At 34.2% G+C, this 16,722-nt stretch overlaps 1 protein-coding gene across 2 annotated transcripts in view; it reads left to right on the top strand.

Moving 5' to 3' along the window:
• The first annotated feature begins 9,883 nt into the window (after positions 1–9,883).
• LOC129942462 (muscarinic acetylcholine receptor DM1) overlaps positions 9,884–16,722 on the top strand; it is a 120,365-nt gene continuing 113,526 nt past the window's right edge. For both annotated transcript variants that reach the window (XM_056051390.1, XM_056051391.1), the window contains exon 1: positions 9,884–10,196. The gene's annotated coding sequence lies outside the window, so the exon portion shown is untranslated. The remainder of the gene's footprint in view (positions 10,197–16,722) is intronic.

Raw genomic sequence — 16,722 nt, forward strand, 5'->3', positions numbered from 1 at the left:
ACTATTCAAACGTATATGGATGATGTTCAGCTATATAAAAGCTATCCTTTGGTACTGAGTACATACATATATGTATATACATATATTATTAATAAGGAGCTAGAAGAAATATCTCGCTACTCAACGAGCAATGGTCTTTTGTTAATTCCAAGTGCATTAAAATTAGAAGACAAACCTTGAATTTAGATTGATTTCCCAGCTTGTACTTTAACAACTCAAACATTTCGTATATCTTATTTAAAAGTACACAGTCTTGGGATATGCACAACAATTCTTCTGTTGATAAAATTAGTAAGTTCTGGGCTTCGAAATATGACAACTTCATGTGAGGTCAAATCGAAACAAAATAAAAGTGATTGGGATGCTACCCACACTGATAACTTCCCGTTCGTACCGTCTCTAGATTTGTCTGAAACTTTAACAAAATATAAATAACAATATTTTTTGTGACATTCAAAATTTCAATATCTTCCTTAAGTTCTCCTAAAACTTGTATCGGAAACCATTTCTTACCTACCAAGTTTTCGTGTTTTGTAGAAAAGGTTATCAATTCAATTTTTCTAAAAAAATATTAAAAGTTGCGAGTAGCTCGGGTTTAATACTGTTTTCGTTTCCCAGATTTTTGAAAGTTTGTATTTCTTACCAACAAAGTGGCTGTCCAAGATGGAAACGGACATACTTAGGCCAGTTTAATGGCCCATTATGATAGCACATGAATCTTGAAGCTTCCTCCTAAGCTCAATGGAACCAGTTTGAGTCCCTTACGAAACGTGAGAGGATGATTATGCTAATATGATTTAGATCGCTTAAAACGTTAAAGAAGAATTCTAGGCTATTCTTGCATTTTCGAGCCAGAGCAGGGCATGTACAGAAAAGATGTTTCCTCCTCTTCTTCGCCCATATAGCTTCTGTAAAAGTCATTTGTGAATACGCCTAGTCGCGTGGAGTGCTTTCGTATCCTTTTATTGAGCTTATATGCGATCTGCTTAGAGATAGCAAGCACCTTGAACGTTTTAAATCCAGTGTTGCCAGATGATTCTTGTGACTTGATACGTGGTGATGTGGTTCCACCTGGTGCCTGCCCTCCTCCTGCACAGCGTCTTGCATTACCAACAGTTTACAAGTAGCGATTGGTATGCCAGTATGTGCCAAACGTGGTAGGATGGGCTGTACTGTAACGTTCCTGGCGAGTTCATCTGCCTTACAGTTACCTGGAACGTCTCTATGGACCGGCACCCAGCAATGGTGAATATTAAACTGTTGTGCCATCTCCATTAGAGATGATCGACAGTTATGGACTGTTATAGAGTTTGTAGAGACAGAGTCCAGGGATTTGACAGCAGCTTGACTATCTGAGAAAATACGGATATTAGATTTTGATATCACGTTTTCCTTAAGCTAGAACAAGACTTCTTTTATCACCAAAAGTTCCACCTGGAATGCGCGGAATGAGATACTTTTTTTCAGTCGTTCACCAACCCCTCTTTTTTGTTTTTTTAACCATCCGTATAAAAAAGGATGGAACCATCTTCCAGGAATGTCCTTTCCTACAAGAAAGATCTGGGAGGTATACAAATCTGGAAAATTTATCATATAACGAAATCACTTTGAAGTAAATGCCTTCACTTATTCACAAGTTATCGAGAATCAAACATACATTTTTACCAATTCTGTGTTAGTGCTTATGGATTTAAATTTTTATGAAAAAAAATCTGAATGTTGGATTTTTATAAAAAAAAAAATACTGAATTTTGAAAAACAATATTTTTTAAAACATTAAACTTTTTAGTTTTTACCAATTCGACCAAAAAATCAAATTTTACCAATTTTCAGTGAGGTTTTTCTTATGGTTTTATTTTTTGAAACAAAAACATTATTTCAATTTCTCTTAAAATTTTAGCAGATGTCAAAAACGTTATATTTCAGGGCATACAATTATTTTGGAGGTAAAATCATTGATTTTTTTTGCAAACTTAACTTGGCATCACGTCACATTATTAAACATACAATTCAACTGTAGTCGCTAGCGTTATTAGTTCTTGAGATATTTTGGGTCAAACAAAATTTGAATTTGTATTTTAAATTACTGTAGTAAAAAACAACCCACCTAATTTTTTTAAATTTCTTTTTGCATATTTTTGTGTTATTATCTGTTTATTCAACATTCATTTGAATGCGATGTCTCTACTAGTTCTTTAGATATGGACAACAAAAAATCATATCCCGAACGTACGAACCTAGTTAAACATGTACACACATCCAACCCTCTAAAAATTTTTGATTTAAATTGTACGGACTTTACGGAAAGGTCCAGAAATGTCAAAATTCTCAATTCATTGGGCTTTGTAACTTAGCTGCAACTTTAAAAAACTTTAAAACCATTATTTTCAATTTATTTGGTGTTTCAAGTTCAAATATAACAGCGATTCAAACATTAGCTCTAAAGTAAGACCTTGTAAATAAATAACGTTGTGCAAAAGTCCTTCGAAAACCAGGGCATAGTGATTTATAACTCTCAAAAACTCCTGTGTTCAAGTCATTTACAGTTTATAAGCCGAATTTGAACGGATAATTTGAGAAAGTACATTTCATTAAAAGAATCAGATTTGAAGGGTTTGTCAATTACTCGCAAGAGGCAGTAAGTGTCACAGACAGGAATTGAACCCAAGATCTCTGGCATTACAGTCCTATGTATTAACTATCACCCCACGGGTACTACAGTAAAACCTTTTACTTGAAAATAACTTAGGAGTGCAACACAATTTTTCACAATTTTGAAGCACCCTATAGTATATTTATGTATGTACAATATTGTACATTTTAAATGCCTTAATAAAGTTATCCTTTTTTTTGAAAATAAATTTCATTTGGCTTTTGAAATCAAACAGATGTCAATATCAAAACGTAACTTTATTATGTCCCCATTTTATTTTTGTAGTTCTTTTTTTTTAAACACAACACGTGCCAAGGATTTGATATCGATTCATGTTAAAAGGAAATAATATCACATATAACCAATATTCTAAACCTTTGCGTATTTTTATATTTTTTGGAGGCATACATTTTGTTTTTATTTTCCTTTTAAAAGGATTGGCTGCCATTAGATTATTTAACCTGCTACATGCGATATGAATTTTTGTGTTACTGGTGGTTCTTTCGAAACACGTGAATTTTTAAATTTAGGTTTGTTTTAAGGAGAAGCTCCTATTACTTAAAAATTTTAATCAAACAAATCACGTTTATTCATAGTGTACATTATTATTACAAAATTCTTCTGAAAATTGTTGTCCTGTAAGGATAGAATCCCTATTAAGTTGTCCAATACATGTATACAAATTAAAAAGAATAAAAGCGTGAAAGAATTGTGCCGTAAGATGAGTGAAGTAGAGTTTAAACAACCCCTAAAACACAACAATTTGACAGTTACTAATTTATGATGTACACGAAATACGACGGACCAAAGTGTTTTGTTTTCATTGGTCGCGTTCGGACAAATATCCAAAGTGATAATTATCAAAATTGCTTGTCTAGAAAAGAAGAGCTTGTGAATAAAATAGTGAATTTAAAGAATAAACCCTTTTCCTTTAGGTTTTTCACATCAAACAAACACAAAGCCGAGTTTTCGGCAAAAAGGTAAAAAAACGTTCACACTAAGCACTTAGGTACACGTTTTAGTTTGACATTTCAATTTTTGCAACATCTAATGTCATCGATTTGTAAGTAAAAGTTTATTCCTTCAATTATTATTTATGAAAATGAAATGAATTTTCGTCATTTGAAATTGATTTAAATACATAAAAAGAAAGCTAAAGAATTAAAAAAAAAAAATCCAGCCGATAGTTCCTTAAAAATATGGCCCTTTTTTCTGTTGCCACGTAGTTCTGATTCCTTTTCGACCCAGAGTTCCAGCAAGTACTCCTCGTCTTCGTAACCCCACATTTTTATTTTCTCTTCTATGATCTGTAAATAAGAAAATAATAAATATTACTTACCACAGACAAAATGTAAGTTTAATTCATTAAAGTTACTATTTTATCTAAATTAAAACTGTAGCTGTGGTTATTTTAAACCAAATTTTAAAATGAAATATATGATGTGACAGCAGCCATCAGCCATTTTGTTTACATTTAATTGAGCGCTGAATGATTCGAAAGGCTTGTTTGTTTAGTTCATCTTTGAATTGCTACTAGTCTTCGGCATGCTTTATACAAAACTGGTTGTTTACGAAAACTTGAAGCTTACGAAAATGTATCGGAAAACTTGAGTTTTGGGGTTGGTGGGAAAAGCCTATTAGATATTTAAGTTGGCAACACTATTTTGATTGGTGGCCATTTTGTCAACTGTCAAAAACTTCGCAAAAAGTACAAAAAATATCCTCATAGAAGCTACAATAAAATGTTGAGCTTCAATTTTTATAAAAACGAAATATGTATTCTATTATGTCAATTTGTATTTGACCAACTTTCCAATAAACTTATATGGCGAAACCAATTTTTTGACACCTGGACGATAAGAAATTTGTCTTATTCTCTTATGTCATCTGAAAGGTACATATGTATGTATAAAAGGTGTTCTTTTTAATTCAGAGCATAACAAGAAATTGAGTTTTTTTTTACCTCTGAACGTTTTGAACCTCAAATTTGTGTCAATTTATTCTTTTGATCGTATTCTGAGCTTGTTCAGAACGCTTTTTTTAAACTTAGAATAGAGCTCTGAACAGATTCCAAGCATATCAAGCATGTTCTAAACATGCTCTGAATAAATCGAGCTCTGGGCGTCTCGAATTAATTTTGAAACACACCTGATGAATACTTAAGCTTTTCTTTAGGAACAAGAAATAAGATTCAAAGTCAAAGTCAAAATCAAAATCAACCAAACATTCGATTTTTTTTTTTGAAGAAAGTGAGGATGAAGATTCTGAAACATATTGTTAAAAAATAAAAATGCGGAAGATGTTGTTCCAATGTTTTTCATTTTTGTTGTGCCATTTTAATTGTTTGATTTTGTTTTCTTTAATTTTACCTGTCAAATGCTTATGTTCAACATTAAACTCGGTCTCCTCAGTTTTTTATTCTGAGCTTATAGAGCACTCTCTAAATAAGCTCAAAACACGATCACAACGAAAAAAGAAACACAAACAGAACGTTCAGAGGTAAAAAAGAAACACAATTTTTAGTTTGACAGTTCAGGCTCTTTCATATTCTTTTGGCTATTAATTTGTAGCTTTTTTCCAATTTTAGACAACACAAATCCGATGGTACTTTTCGTAAATCTAAATCTTTCTTTTGTCGAACAATCATTTTTGATATCGACGTTATTTCTTAATTTTAGTACACTTTGGTTACTAATATTAACGTCTTCATTATCAAGATGTTCTTCAAAACAATTCAATTTTGTATAAGTTTTTTTACAACAGCTTTTCAAAACTAACTTATATTTTCAAAAAAACATTTTTTTCGTGAAAAGCTTTTCAAAATTCTAAATATATGTAATTTACAAGTTTTAGAAATTAACAAATACTTAGCAAAATAACAAAATATTTCACTTTTCAGAAAATACTTTGCATTTTGTAAATTTGCGTTTGGTGAAACGTTGTTTACGAAGTTAAAGTGCAAGGTTGCAAAGTGAAAAGTGTTTAGTGAAATAGTGCCCTTATATTAGTAGTCAGTCAACACGCTTTGATATAAAATCAAAGCTGTCATCTGTCGAAATATATTTAAAATTCTGCTTGCCAACACATCGTTCAGCAAGCGGCACCTTTATTTTAGTACACACCTTACACATTTCTCAACATTTGGAATAAAATGTCTGGTTTACATAGGGTTGGATGGATAACGGCTTGATATGGAATACCAAAAGGTTGTCAGGGTTTTTTCTTATCATCCTTCAGGTCAGGTACGGATGCGGTAAAGATTTCCGTTTTCTTGCATAAAGAGTCCGTCTGGCAATGGGAAACCAGAGACCAACTTGGGACTTCTTTACTTTTTTTCCGGTTAGTAGATTTTAATGAATGTTTTACTAAACAGGTTACCTATTTTGCGGTTTCAAAAGTGTAGAGCTGGAATTCGACATCTGTCAAACAAAGTTCTTAAACAAATTTTTTTTGTTGAAAGTCTGACAAAAAACGCATACAAACTGTTAAAACCTACTACAAAAATGGTGACTCTGCCACAGCCACACATCGTGTTTAAAGAGGAGATTATGGTTTACATAATTGTCCATCTACGCCAGCAATTAACAAAATTGTGAAGACTTTTGAAGAGACTGGATTGGTTACAGATATCGTAAGGCCCATGCATTATCGTTTCCCTCATACCACTGAAAAAGTCAGCAACCCGAATGTTTCGATTCCTCGTCGTTCTCAAAAATAAGATATGTCGAATGGGTGCTTCAACAACAGGCGGTGTATGGCGATTTTTCGAACAAATTTTTATTCACCGACGAAGAACATTTCTTACTCTTGTCGTATTTGGGGTTTCTGAGAATCCTCAAGTAATTTGAAGAGAGCCAATACATCCACAAAAAGTTACTTTTTATTTTATTATATTTATAGTTATAAGATAACCGACTTTTTCTTTTGCCTGCTATTGAAGAATAAGACTTGAAGAATTATGTGGTTTTAACAAGACGGTAAGATTTGGTTGAAACACCGTCAAGAGGCTGACTGTCAGAGAAGAGGCGGATATCAGAAGTTGATATCACGTTTCTCTTAGCCAGGAGAGAACCTCTTTGATCGCTAAAAAGTCCGCTGGGAAGACGCTACAATGATTAGGGAGGCGGAATGAGATGCTTAGATTAAGCTTTTCTGAGTACACATCACTACCAACTCCCTCATTTGTCTTGGACTCATTTGTATGAATATGGATGGCAAATCCAGGAGTTTTTTGTCTTAACATTTATCTCTGGATGGTATGGATACCTGGAAGTTTTTTCCAAATTGAGGTTTGGGATAGTGTAGTCTATGAACTTTGGTATAGAACCAAAGAGGTTCAAAATGATGGAGTGCCACCATATTGTTGTTGTTCCATGGAGATGAGGCGTTGAGTCTTATAGCTGTACTCGCTGCCACTTGTGGCAAAAGACATTTCCTTATTTTTACTTATGTTTACTTGTGAAACTGCAAAATGGATAACCCTGTACCTCTGGATTAAAAAATAGGCACTTTTCGACCACTTTATGCGTGTCTGGTGGGGAAAACGTAGAAAGTGGAACTACTGAGGCTTAAGTTTCTGTAATCATTTAACATCCTGTAAAGTTATTGTAAAGGGGTACACACAGATATCTCTCTGAAAACCAGGGATGTAGATTTTAGAGACCTTGAAACGTCAATAAATGTCAAAATTTTCAATTTGACAAAACACAGACTGATTACAATAACTTCCTATGAAAAGTTTAAACTTATTTTAGTTCGGGTAAAAATGGAAAGTTATTAGCCTCTTTTTATATTTATTTTCAAATCCAATTAAATACAAAAATATTTCAAGCCACCATTTTAAACGATTCGCATATAATCAAAAATGTAATTATTTAAAATTTGTATACAAAATCATTATTATTCATAATTATTATACCGACCAAAAATTAATCTATTGACGTACCTATTTATTTTAACAAAAACAAAAATTAAAAAAAAATGTGTAGAAATTTCATTAAAATGAAACCATCATTAGCCAAAATCCATTCCATTCTCAAATTAATTTGAAATTCTATACACACTTAATTAGTGTATCATTAACAACAAGCTTCATAAAATATAGTGCGATATTTACTCTCATGCATAAATACATACAGTTGTGGTCATTTAATTAAGCCACGAAACGAACAAAAACAAATATTTTCTCAAAATTGTTTTTTTTTTTTTTAACTTTTCTTGATATCATCTCAAATTAAAGCCATACGAAATATTGGTATAAGCCAAAAGGCGATTCAAGAACAGGAACCTGAATCGAAGCTTTGCTAGAAGTAAACTAGAGGTGGTTTCGAAACAAAATATCAATCGAAAACATTGTTCCGAGCGAAGACATCTTCACAAAAGCTCGTGTTTTTTTAGAGTTTGAGTGTTTGAAAAATAAAGAATCTTAGTTCCAAGAGGTTGGAAATGATAAACGAACGTACGCCAGGCATCTTTCACTTACCCAATTTTACACTCAATACACCAATTTGGCTGTAAAGCACATTATGGTCACGTCGATGATTCACGGCTGGGAACTAGGTTTATTAAAGAATTCATTATTTTGGGAATGCAATCTTTTATGACTCCAATAAAAAAATTGTATTCATTGAATTCAACTAACGATTGGCAATTCAAATTTTAAAATCTCCAGTCATTTGACCTTGAAAATCATTTGACTGCAATAAATTGATTGCATTCAATTGAAGTCTTTGCATTCTTTTGAAGTCATTAAAAAATGATTGCATTCTCTTCAAGGTCACATCATTGGTAATTGAAAACTTTAAAGTTCCAATCCTTTGGTGAGTTCAATAAATGTAATATTTAAGTAATAGAATCATTTAATGAATTATAATGACTGCATTCTCAAAAACGATTGCAATCTCTTACAAGGCTCCTAGAAGAAATGTTCTTTGATCGAAGAATCACGGTTTAAATCCAATGCTAATAAAATTTTTGAGTGTCCTGCTTGAAGCTCGCCTCAATTCTTTATATACCTGAATCGATTTGAAATGAGCTTGATTCGACTCGTTTCGGAGTCAAGTCAAAATTTGTGAAGAAAAACTTGTGTGTAGAAGTTAGTTTTACAGATAATGCATTATGGTCTGTTTATTTCATGTCTGTGTACAAAAAATATAGTTTTGTTTTAATCAAATTAAAAAAAGAATTGCACATGAAGTAGATAGCATATTCTTATATGGTGCTGAACTTATCAGTTCTTCATTGTTTAGCACGAATCAAAATATCTCACTTGCACTTCATAAGAAACATCGAAACACCATTTGTATTTAAGAAAGTGCTGTCAAACTTAATCATTTTTAAATCTTCTTGTGCGGTGGAAACACCAAAAAGATTTATTTAATCTAAACTGAGATAAACGTTTGGTGGACAAACAGCAAAACTTTATTTTCTTTTCTATTGTTTTCTCTTCCAAAATAAGCCTCGTTAGTCCATTTTCATTAACGAAACTAAATATTATCAACAGTAATAGATTGATTTTTGTTCACCAATGGAAAACACATATGATTCCAAATGCACAGCTACTAAATGAACACAGCCATCGAGTTACAAATGCAATATCAATCGTACCAACATTTGAGAACGAAACCACGTAAGATTCATTCGAGACTCGTATAAATGTCAAAAACCCATACCTAGTAAGATTCTACTTTAACTTTTTCGGTAGTATTCATACTACAAATATTGTTTTTGTGTTTCGGGTAAAATCCTTTTATACTATTGATAGATTTTCCAACAATACACGGGTACTGTGAAACGTGATGACAAAGTAAATACAATCTCAAAGTTCAAGTTTCCTTGGGTTTAAAAATCTTTAAAAAAATCGAAAACTGTGTTTTAATGTTAAATTATTTTTAAAAATATTTGAATTAAAATTAATAAAAAATTAAATTACTTGGATCATAGTAGTTAAAATATTTAATTTGTAACTAAAAAAATATAACTTTGACTTTAGTGGCTTAATTATGTGACCCCAACTGTATAAACCATTTTCATATATTATAGTTAATCAAAGGCGATAATTATACAGGACCATACTTTGTATATGTTTATATATGTATTTCCTCCATAACCAAACTCAAAATGAAATGAAAATCATTCATCCTCGATTGATTGTGATTAATTCCATATCATATTTAATTTACGTATACACACATGTACGAGTATATATTTATATTTTACTTGCAGTTTCGAATCAAACTATCTTCTATCTCTCTCCATGGAATTATGCTGTCTTCTCGCAAAATAGTTTCACAAATGTGTGCAATTATTAGTTGAAATGAGTTTAATTTCGATTTGGCGATGGTTGAATAATGAACATTTGATAAGTTGCAAGGCAAAGGACGATCATCATCATCAACATCAACATCATCATCAGCGACATAATCAGCAACAGAAGCGGCGTAATATGCAATCAGGATTTCCGTCTTCATTATTACGATGCTGTATAATTACTTGAGAAAATGGAACATTCGGAAGCGAAGACATTATTTGGATACATGATAAGGTAAGTCGTTAATTATGCAAGTAATACACACGAAGTAAACATTCATTTTCTAAAAAGGACTGTAAAGGACTTTAATACATTTTTAAGTGATTTTTAATAGAAGTTGATGGGTTTCTTTTTTTTATTGTTAAATGGGAAGTTTGGGAAAATTTATGATTAGAAATAATTGAAGCGTTTGAACATACTTTTGATAAATATCCTTTTTTTAACACTTGTTCCCTTATTTATATCTTTTTAAGTTGATGTCGTTAAATACCAGTTGCATTATGTGGCCTTTTTGAACTAACATAAATACGCTTCAGCTTCGCCTTCGTCTGCGTTACGTTGCGCCTGCTTCCAATATGACATTTCTTAAATGGCACTTCTGTCATTAGTAGCTGTTATTTTTTCTCAAAATAAAAAAAAATTAGTTTTAAGATCGAAAAAATGTAATTTATCGCGGAATAAGCTTACACAGCCTATAATAATCAATGGGAATCCCTCCAAAAGCAAATGTATTTTGTTTGTTGACTTTTTTACAGCTGTTGAGCTGTCAGACAAACTAGAGCTTCCGTTTGAAGTCACACTACGTAATTTACGTTATTTCCTTACGATTGTCAAACGAAACGTGAGGTCGAAGCTTCATTGTGATAGCATGCATTTAATTCCTATGGCTGAACTCGTAAACTCGTAATGTGTGAACTAAGGCCTTATCCAACAATCTTCTGCTAAAATACTGCGTTGCCCTGTGGACATAAGTCCGAAGACTTTCCAGGCGGGAGTATGCTTTCCATACGCTTTATGTGACCAAGCAATCTCTGGCGTTGGATTCTTATTTTATCGGTCTAAATATTGCTAGTCTAAATAAGCCCGCGACCCGCCAACAATTTAGAGTCCACCTGTCACACGAAATGAGAACAATCAGCATCACGACATCGAACACCATTGAAATGCTGTGAAAAATTTGTTCATTTCATGTGCTGACAGAATAGTCGGTGGAAAAGAAGGAAGCAACAAGACTTGGCTTTTAGAAGAGTCTTGGGCAAGGATTAACGAACGCAAACAATTAAGGGCTCGAATAACTGCAGCACAAGGGGAAGAAAGAAACGAGTTGGAGTCCTCGTACCACATGAAAAAGAGAGAGGTTCATCGCAGTGTGCGTCGTGATAAACGTATGTAACTACAGCAACGCATTGGCGCAAGAAGCAGAAGATGCTGCAAACATGTGCGACAGCAGAACCGTTTACAGAATAACAAAAGAGCTGACCGGTACACACAGCTCAAAGCAACACCTGGTGAAAGAAGTAGATTGTACTGTGATAGGTTCGGTGGATGAGTAAGTCAGAAGGTGGAAAGAACAATTTTCCTCGGTTTTAAACTTAGTGTTTACAAACAATGTGCAGGCGATACCTTCTGAAGCGCCTGAAGAAACTAATCCCCGAATCCGCACACCACCTCCCAGTAAAGATGAGATCGTTGCCGCAATTAAAGAACTTAAGGACAACAAAGCGGTGGGACTTGATGGAATTCTCGCAGAGCTTTTACAAGCAGCACCGATGTCATCAAGCGAACTGCTTCATCCGCTCATAAAAGAAGCCTGGACCACCGAAAGCTTTTTCGATGAGTGGAAGAAGGGAATTATCGTCAAGCTCCTAAAAAAGGAGATCTTTTGAAGTGCAAAAACTGGAGAGGAATTTGCGTTCTACCTGCGTTGCCAAAATAGTAGGAAAAGTCATACTAGAACGCATCAGAGAACACCTTGAGGCCACACTCGATGCCGAACAAGCAGGATTCCACGCTGAATCCTCCCGTATTGATCATATTTACACCCTGCGGATTATTATTGAACAGTGCGCTGAATATCGATCACCACTACACCTGCTGTACATCGACCTCTAGAAGGTCTCTGATAGCGTTAACAGGGAGTATATCTGGTTAGCTTTACGGAGGAGAGGCATCCCAGAAAAACTAATTGTTACTATTAAAGCAACATATGATAGATCCAAGTGTCACGTTCTGCACGATGGTAAGTTGTCAGATGATTTTTAAATCCGTAGTGGAGTCAGACAGGGCTGTATTATGTCGCCAATATTGTTTTTGTTGGTGATAAGCGATGTACTGCGTTCAGCTCTGTCAGGTAGCGGAGGGGTCCAATGGACTTTGACATCCTATTTAAAGCACTTGGACTACTCTCTCATAGGATCATGAATCTCTATCAAATGACAACAAGTGTGTAGATAGAAGCAGAAGCTGTGGTGCTGAAAATTAATTCCGGCAAACAAACGTGATCACCTCCGGAACCCGAACATCCTCTCAAATAAATATTTTCTTGCAACCGGTGGAAAAAGTGGAGAGCTTTCACTACCTTGGAAGCATCTTTTCCATCAAAAGCGGAACCAAACAAGACATCATCTGCCACTTTGGCAAAGCAAAAGGGGGGTTCGGTATGCTGTCAAAAACTTGGAGGAATAACTCTATCAGCTTAAGAACAAAGCTACGACTGTTTCGCACAAATGTGGAATCTGTGTTTCTTTAGCACTTAGAAGGTTACTTCAGCCATTGCAAGAAAGCTGCAAACCTTCGTGAATAGATGTCTGCGTAACATCGTAAGAATTTTCTGGCCCAACCGCATATTAAATAAGGTCCTTTATAGAAGGACAGGTCAGGAGCCTATAGAATCTATAATACGAAGGCGTAAGTGGTAATGGATTGGAAATACGCTTCGAAAAGGTAACGGTTGCATTGCAGGAGAAGCCTGTCCAACGGACGGTTAGCAAGAGTAATTCGTTTGATCTCAGTGCTGGTGTTGTTGTCTGCATTCCAGGTAGACAAAGTCCTTAACTTCTACAAATCTAATTCCAGCAATGGTGACGTTTTGACCGAAATGTCGGTGCTGTAGGTCCTTTCTTAATGGCCGAATGTACTGAATTCACCCATTATTAACAGCTTTGTAAAACAGTGCATCTAGAGTTCTTTCAAGGCCTTGTCTAAAGCCTTTTGGTTAATTCGTTTTCGATCTTTATAAAGCAGTACGAATTCTCCATGGCCATACTGCAAAACGGAAGAGTTTCCCAATGATGCGTCATATGCGGTTTTGAAACCAATGGAAACGTGGTGGGTGACGACTGTCGATGTGATGTTCTTGCTTTTTTTTCCAGGATCGACTATGGACATTCCTGGTCTAAAATCACACCGATAATGCGAATTACCTATCACGTTATTGACGATGAACTGAACTGTTAAGGCGACTTATTCCTTCACAGTTAGTGCAGTCTCATTTTTTCGGTATCGGGCAAAATTCACAAAATAATCGATTGTGTTTCGTTTTGTCTTCGACTCTCTTCCTTTTATTTTAAAAACAGATTATTGACTTTAACTTCTAAACTATTTAATTGTTTCGCTTAATCGTTTCTTGGTTCGAACACTTGTTCTTCGGAATTGGTACTTCAACAGTTGCGTACGATTAGCTTATTAAATTCGTTCGTAGAATTTAATGCTTCAAAAACTCAATGCTTGTTCCTGTCGATATAATGTGACATACCTCCTTTGGCACTGTGAGCGAGCTTTGAGAATAATACGCAATAAAACTTTAACAGCAAAATTTTTAACACCTTCTTCAAACACCGTCGCAATATTTAACTAATATTTTCACAAGCAATGTTCTTTCGAAATTATCAGTTGCACTCCCCCTCTCAAACAATTTATCCGTAATACTCGCACATTCATGAATGCCCATCATTTTAACCTTGAGCTCAATTTCTGGTATACTGTCAAGTAAGGGATTTTATTTCAGCCGCACATCAAGAATGTGGAATGCTTTACCCAACTCTATTTTTTTCCCTCCCAACTGTATCTCTTCTTTAAACCTTCCTTATTTTTATAATGGTAGTCACATCCTTTTAGTATATGCACATTATTTAATAAAAAAGCCAGATCCATATTGGTTATCTTTAAAACCTTCTTTGTCTGACGAAAGAAATCAATACATTCACTTAACCTCTTTTCACTCCAGGTGGTGCTTCAATTGTAAAGGCTTTTTCTTGTATCGAAATGGTCTTTATATGATAAGTCTGAAGCCTTTAACCATCAAACTATCATCTATTGAAATACTGCATCTGAAGAATGTTGGTAACTAAATATCTGTCTGATTACTTCACTTAAAGCTTTAAGAGTTTAAGTGTTTAACCTGCTTTGACTTGGAAAGAATTCCTTGTTGTATATTTGAAGGCTTCATTTTTTCCAGATGAAGTCCACCTTTTTTCTTAATCCATTACGATTCGATTTTTGTAATGGGACTTCTGTTTTGAAGACCACAAAAAGATGTGCATGTAGAAGTAAGCCAATACAGTCATAGCACAAAGTGGGGAAAGTTTTGACATTGAAAAAAGAAATCGAACTTAAGATTACAATCAAATATTAATATTGAACGAAAGATTGGCTGTTCTTTCTTTTATCCTACTGTCTGCATCTTTTAATTGGCCTTTAGACTATAAAAAGCTCAAGAAATGTTTTTTTTTTTAATGTCTGCTGTAAGTTTAATGTTTGAAAGGGTTGTAGACACTAAATCTAATGATGAACACAAGTTATTGGAGCTTGTTTTTGTCTGTGTTTTGTTTTTGTTTTATTTCGGGAAATTAAAATAAGTTGATTTTTGTTTTTATTGATAGTTTGTAATATTATTTTGTTATTGTTTTATCATATTCTTTTAACTTAAATTACTTTATATGCTAATTGCTGATGGTTTCTAAAAGGTTTCCCATTAAAGTCGGGTTGATTTTAAAATTTAATAAAACAAGTTGTATTTGAGATATCAAAAAGGTTATATCTCTCCTTGAGAACTCATCAATGACATTATGTGTCGAATATTTCATCCATATATAGATGACTTTTGCGCCTAAATCAGGCTGAATTTGACCGATTGCATCGATTATTTTATCTTTGAGATTCGCTCTGATGGTTCGTTTGAGTCTTGGTGGCCAATTCACGTGCTCGCGTTGTCTCAAAGCAAGATAACCATGCCATAAAACCATACTTCCTCGGTGCGCATATCATCCAATTCAGGCCACAAAAAGTTGGAGATCAATTGATCATCGACCTACAGCTATCGTCGTTGACGGTGATGGCCTGGCCAACATCATTTTCAAAGAAGTACGGACCGATGATGGTGTCTTCAGCTTAATTCGATATCAAACAGTAACTTTATTTTTTTGCATTAATACCTCGTGAATGTCATGTCGATTAGTGTCGTCCGGAGTCTGGCAATTTTGCTTATTCACGTACCCATTAACTCCATGGGCCTTATCCGTAAGAAAAATGATTGGTTTTAACTTCCAACTGCTCCGAAACTAAATTAGCCAAAGAGATCTGCACTATTCTTTCAAGTACGATGTAAAAAAAGTCGCTTGACAGCGCACCACCTTGTCTAAAACCTTTTTTGACATCGTTAAGTTGTTTCCAACCTTTATGGAGCAGCGTGAATTCTCCATGGTCATCCTGCACAAACGGACGAGTTTGGCAGGGATGCCAAAACTAGACATGGCTCTATACAGCTTGTCCCTGCGGCCTTGAAATCGATGAAAAGCTAGTGGGTGTCGATTTGATGTTCTTGGGTTTTGTCCAGGATCTGATGCCGTAATGTGAATATTTGATCAACTTTGGACTTTTCTGGTATAAAACCATATTGATAAAAACCTTTCAGGTTGTTGACTATGAGCTTTAGACGTTCACATATTACGGCAGAGAAGATTTTGAAAGCCTAACCAACTCATGTATCTCCAGCTGCTTTAAAGAGCTTGGCATTAAAACCATCTGCTCTAGCGGCTTTGTTAGACTTCAGCCTAGAAATGGCAATCTTTATTTATTTATTTATTCATCTACAGATATAAGTCTTACAGATTACTGACAATTTTGATATAAAAATATAATTAAATACTTAAAGCTAATTTATAATATACTTTGCAATTGGATTTTAAATTCACATCTGTTTGTAGAAAGATCAAGTTCATTACATATAGTGTTGAAAAATTTTATGCATCTAGTAAATGGTTCGTTGCAACCATAATTACATCTATGTTTAGGATTGTTAAAGAAATGACGAAGACGCAATCTTCTTTCCGGAATATAGATTTCAAAATTATAAATGATTTGTGGGCATTTGATACGATATGAAAATACGTCATGGACAAACAGCACACATTGAACAGAACGCCTTTTTTGTAAAGAATCAAGTCCAATCAAAGCACATCTTGACGGATATGAAGGAGTATCAATTCTCCATTTTAGTTGCCTAACAACAAATCTTGTGAAAGCCTTTTGAACTCTTTCAATACGAGTTATGCCAATGGAAGTAGAAGGACACCAAACAATTGAACAGTACTCAAGGATCGGACGAACTAGTGACATGTACACTGATTTCAGAGCATAAGGGTTAGAAAACTCGTTGCAGTTTCGCTTGACGAAACCAAGCATTGAATTAGCCCTTTCAATTACATAATCTATATGTAACGAAAAAGACAACTTCGGATCAAAAATGACTCCAAGATCACGA

This window comes from Eupeodes corollae, chromosome 1, assembly GCF_945859685.1.
Source record: "Eupeodes corollae chromosome 1, idEupCoro1.1, whole genome shotgun sequence".
Lineage (NCBI taxonomy): Eukaryota > Metazoa > Arthropoda > Insecta > Diptera > Syrphidae > Eupeodes > Eupeodes corollae.